Raw genomic sequence first — 5,960 nt, 5'->3', positions numbered from 1 at the left:
GTTTCCTCATGTGTCCTGAAATGATGGGTTGTGAGATCGTCTTCAACAGGGTTTTACCATGTGTTCTTTTCGAGGCTCTGACCCCAAAGAGTGATTTTCCTTGGTTTCTGCCCCACTTCATTTCATAAACTGCTCCGTGAAGATTTTTGATAAATCACAAGCCTTTCTCTCTTCTGATTTGTATTTCTTCACAAATCATAAAGCTTCCACTTAAAAAATTTTTTTTGTATACTTCTAGTCTTTTCTTAAAACTTCATATACAGTATGATATATATTTTAAAATTTGGGCCATACTATGCATATGGTTTGTAATTGTTATTTTTCATTTAACATTATAAACATTATATTGTGAACATTTTCCCTGTCATTATCTGCAATGTCCAAAACAACTCATAGGAGTATTTAAATTATTTTAAATTAATATTTAACTTGATTTAAATTAAATCAAAACTAAGGATTCAATTCCTCAGTCACATTAGACACTTTTCAAATGCTCAGTAGCCACGTGGCTACTGGGTACTGTTTTGAACTGTGCAGATAGAAAACTTTTTTCATCATCCCAGAAAGTTCTATTGGATAAAGATGACGTTTGATATTTCCGTCATCCAGAAGCTCCATTGTGCCTCTCCTCAGTCTATGCATGTTTCCTCCCCATAAGGAGTAACCCTTTCTATCACTGCCGATTAATTTTCATGAATATACTTTAAAAATCAAATGGTACTGGTACTAAGATACGTGTAACGAAGGAAAACGGTCCCCTCTGCCACCTCTCCTTACTCCTATCTGTTTTCCAGAGGCCTCTACTTTCAACTGCTTTGGCTGTTTCCTCTGGTATTTTCTTGTATGTTTCTAAATATGCTGACTTTGCTATTTCTTTTTACTTTTTGGCTGTGCTGGGTTGCTGCACGGGCTTTTCTCTAGTTGCGGTGCGCAGGCTTCTCGTTGCGGTGGCCTCTCTTTTTGTGGAGCACGGGCTTAGGGCATGTTGGCTTCATGTTGGCTTCAGCAGCACATGGGCTCTGTAGTCGGGGCTCCTGGGCTCTAGAGCACGGGCTCAGTAGTGGTGGTGCAGGGGCTTAGTTGCTCTGCAGCATGTGGGATCCTCCTGGACCAGGGATCAAACATTTGAAATTATCCTTAATAAAACCCATAGGTGTCATTTCAGGGGGGTCCAGAGAGCTCCGCTACCATAGTCCTTTAGGTCTCAGTGCAGAGAAGAATTCAGCGAGAGCAAAGTGGTAGATAAGAAGGGATTTATTAGACTAGGACGATTGTGAGGCTGACAAGGCGGGGGAAGTGAGAAATGCTCCTCCCAGAGAACTTAGTGGGCTACAGATTCTAATCAAAGAAAGAGTGAGGAGGGGCGGAGACCTTCTTTCTTGAGTAGATGTCGTGCTTTTATCATTAGCTCCTCCTCCAGGTTGAGCAGGGGAGTTTTCTTGTCCCTGCGTGGTCAAGCTACGTCCGCAAATTACTGTTTTTATGTGTACAGAGAGCATGTCCTAGGCATCATTCACTTACTGAGCTCACTGGGCAGGAAGTGGGGCTCATGCCACCATTGTCTTACTGTTTGGGGGCGTGTCCTGTGCTTCTGTGGCCTGGTTTTGTTGCTAAGCAAGCCTGCTTGTTTTTGTGGATAAGCAAACCAGCGTTCTCGAATCATTATGAACTTACAGGGATCTCTATTTTTCTACTTACAATCCCTTACTGGGAATTAACTATTTAAGTACCTATTTTGTCCCTTCATTCTGTCCCTGTCATTAACCACTGATAAAATGCCCCTGATTTTGTACATCTGACATGCTAGCAGAAGAGACAGACCATGCACAAAATGATAAGCAAAAAACATATAGTCCATCAGATGTTGATCACTGTTTTGGAAAAAAACTAAAGCAGAACTGGATATATTATGCTTGATTGCAGGTGTATTCATTCGTTTCCTATGGCTACTGTCACAAATGACCGAAAACTTGGTGGCTTAAAACAACACACATTTAAAAAAACTATTTTTGTATTTATTTGTGGCTGTGCAGGGGTCAAACCCGTGTCTCCTGCGTTGGTAGGCGGATTCTTTACCACTGAGCCACCAGGGAAGTCCCAACACTCACTTGTTTTCTTGCAGTTCGTCAGATCAGAAGTCTGTTTCCCTGGGCTGAAATCAAGGTGTTGCCGGGGCTGCACTCCCTCTGGAGGCTGCAGGGGAGAATCAATTTCCTTGCCTTTTCCAGCTTCTAGAGCTGCATTCTTTGAATTCCTTGGCGCTGCCCTCTTCCTCCAGCTTCAAAGCCCAGGCATGGTATCTTGCTTTATTGTCCAATTCCCTGTTACTGTCTTGCTGTCAAATCTCCCTTTTATGAGGACACCTGATTATACTTAGGACGCACCTGGATAGCTCAAGACCCTCACCTTCATCACACTTGCAAGTTCCCTTTCGCCATTATGTGGGCATACTCTTTATGTAGGGGAAAAATAAAAATGCAGTCAGTATTGCTAAGAGAGCTCTCTAAAACGGAGCTGGGAGACCACTGAGGAAGTGTGACTTCTGCACATCCCCGCCTGGCTAGAACCTCAGCTTTTAATCACCTATTGTCTTAATTAGGGATCCAGAACACCTGCCAAAAATGTAAGATCCTTGCATGTGGGCTCAGTAGTTGCGGCCGCGGGCTCTAGAGTGCAGGCTCAGTATTTGTGGCACACAGGCTTGGTTGCTCCGCGGCATGGGGACTCTTCCTGTACCGGGGATCGAAACTGCAATCCTCCCCAGCATTGGCAGGTAGGTTCTTTACCACTAGCGCCACCTGGGAAGCCTGGAATACTCCTTCAGTTTTACCCAAATCTGTGTCTCTGAACTGCAATTCTTAAGACCCTAAATAAACTTGTTTTTTTTTTTTTTTTTTTTTGCCATGCTACACAGCTTGAGGAATCTTAGTTTCCTGATTGGCCCCTTGCAGTAGAAACACAGAATTCTAACCACTAAACCACCAGTGAAGTGAAAGTTGCTCTGCCTCTTTGCAACCCCATGGACTGTCCATGGAATTCTCCAGGCCAGAATACTGGAGTGGGTAGCCTTTCCCTTCTCCAGTGGCTCTTCCCGACCCAGGAATCAAACTGTGGTCTCCTGCATTGCAGGCGGATTCTTTACCAACTGAGCTATCAGGGAAGCCCTAAACAGGACCACCAGGGAATTCCCTAAACTCTTATTTGGGACCTTCTGTGTTTTGTTTTGTTTTTGGTTGACTTATGTGAGGGAACATTCATAGGCTCCAGGGATCAGGACCCGGTTGGGGACCATCATCTGGCCTAGCCAGTGTGTGCTGTGCTGTGTACTGCAATTTAAATAGGGAAGTCAGGGAAGGTCTTGCTGAGAGAAGGATGCTTGAGGAAGATTCAGGGAAACCTTGAGGAAGGTGAGGAAGAAAGCCACACAGAGATCTGAGAGAAGAGCCTTCCAGACACAGGGAGCAACGACTACAAAGGCGTGGAGCAGGCAGGAGGCGGCTATCCTAAGACGCTGTCCATCACCCCTGCCTCCTGGTATTGACACCCTTTAGTAAGCCCTCCCCTTGACCCTGGGCTTGTTGTACTGATGATTCTAAGGAATGGAATACACTAGGTGCTCACTGTCAGTGAGGACCAACAGCAGACTGAAAATACAGTTGTCTCTTGGTATAAGTGGAGGGGACTGGGTCTGGATGCCACCCCCGCCCCTACACACAGATACCAGAAATCTCTGAATACTGAAGCCCGGCAAAGAAATGCCCTAGGACAGTTCATCCTCTGTATCTGTGGCTTCTGAATCCGTGGATATGGAGGGCAGACTGTATGAAAGTTGAGCGTATATTCACTGAGCCCCCACTCCGTGCATGCCCGGTGCTGTGCTGTGCGTAGTCGCTCAGTCGTGTCTGACTCTTTACTGTGTGGCAAAAGGCACACACGTTGGTGACCAAGACAGTCTCAGCCCTACCTTCCTGGGGCTCACAGTCCAGTAGGGGAGACAGCCATCCCAGACAGCAATGACCCAGAGCGGGCAGGGTGGGGCTAAGGGAGGGATGGGGAGCAGCACCTGGCCTAGCTGTCAAGCCATGGGCAAGTTCTTCTCTGAGACTCAGTTTCCTCACCTCCTAAGTGGGGACAATGACACACCAACACAGGACATTTAGGGACCTCCCTGGCAGTCCAGTGGTTAAGACTTCCCCTTCCAGGGCAGGGGGTGTGGGGAGGGAGCTAGGATCCCACATACCTTGTGGCCAAAAAGTCAAAACATTAAAAAACACACACACACACAAAAAAAACAGAAGCAATATTGTAACAAATCCAATAAAGAATTCCAAAAAGAAAGAAAAGGACATTCTATCACAGTCATACAAATGAAAATATACTCCCAACGTCAGGTAAAGTCTCTGAAAATAGGGGCTAGGGAGCTAGTAGAACTCTCGATGGTGGCGGCGGTGGCCTGGGTGTTGAGCCAGTTAGTGAGGTTGCTCACATGATCCTCAGCCTTAATGCGTGCCGCAGTGGTGCTCCTTGTAGGACCATGCAGCAGAACAAACTGGGAATGAGGTAGGAGACAGACGAGCTCCAGTTTGGACGTTTACAACTGGCCTCCTTTTTGCATTTCATGGGGCAGGAAGAAGTGGGCTTCAGGCTGGATCCTTACAACTAGCCTTCTGTTAGCATTTCCTGAAACAGGAGATAGGTGGGCTCCAGTTTAGGCCTTTACAATCAGCCTCCTGTTTGCCCTCAGAAACGGAAGTAACAACAGATACAGGGTAAATAACCTGTCTTTGTCTCTTGTAAACACCTTAAGATAATCATCATGGCAAGGACAAAGAGGGGCAAAACACTGTTTGAGTAAAGGATTAAGGGATCTCTGCTTCCCTCCCCCACCCTTTCTGGGACAAGGGAGACACACCGTGCTGGCAGAAAGGCTCTGGGTGTGTCAAAAGTCAGGGGATAATTCCAGGCCATAACGCGGCTTGCTGGTCCCAGAAGACTTCACCTCCAGATTCATTTTGGCTGAGGGGTGAGTGGGCACCTCAGGGGAGGGAGGGGGGACAAAGCAAGATGACCGGCCTGAAGGAAGACCAAGATCTGGAAAACTGCCCCCTTACAACAGAATTAAACTTCCCAAAGGTGTAACCCCAGAGTTCGCCCCTGAGTCTTTCCGCACGTACTCTTCTTTTCCAATAAACTTTTTACTTTTCTCTTTACTTTCTGCCTCCTTCCCCGAATTTTTTCTTAACACGGCAGGCAACGAACACTGGGAATCCAGGTCCTAGCCTCTGGCCTCTGAGATCCAGAGGTTAAATTCCTGATCAGGAACTAAGTAAGCTCTTGTTCCCAGCTTCTGCTCGCTTCTGCTTGCTGCAAGCTGCGGTTACTACTGCGTGCATCGGAAGTCAGGAAGCGCAAATACACGGGACATGATAATTGGGAGCTCCTGCCTGGAGAATCCCATGGACAGAGGAGCCTGGTGGGTTACAGTCCATGGAGTCGCGAAGAGTCGGATACGACTGAGAGACTAGGTACAGCACAGGGCATCTCTGGTGGCTCAGATGGTAAAGAATCCGCCTGCAATGTGGGAGACCTAGGTTCGACCCCTGGGTTGGGAAGATTCCCAGGAAGCCCTCTATGATCCCCCAGGCTCTGACCCTCTCTGGGTTCTCCCATTCCAGACTTGGTTACTTTATTGAAGTTGGGGGGAAAGGGAGGAGTACCTCTTAAAACCAAGAATATAATAGAATAAAATTGATAATGCATTCGCTGCTCAGGTAATCTGGACAGACGTGGGAAGACCGAATCCCAGCGGATGAGATCGATTCTCTCCGTTCTCTTCCATCAACGTTTCGTTCTGGGTACTCGGCGATCCTCCGCGATGCCTCCGGCACCGCCTCCCCCGGAACCCACCTCCCGCAATTGCCGTACGCACGCGCACTGTGCCTCCTGACGTCGCTCAAGTG

The sequence above is a fragment of the Bubalus bubalis genome, chromosome 18, assembly GCF_019923935.1.
Source record: "Bubalus bubalis isolate 160015118507 breed Murrah chromosome 18, NDDB_SH_1, whole genome shotgun sequence".
Lineage (NCBI taxonomy): Eukaryota > Metazoa > Chordata > Mammalia > Artiodactyla > Bovidae > Bubalus > Bubalus bubalis.
Note: the sequence above shows the minus strand (reverse complement) of the source record.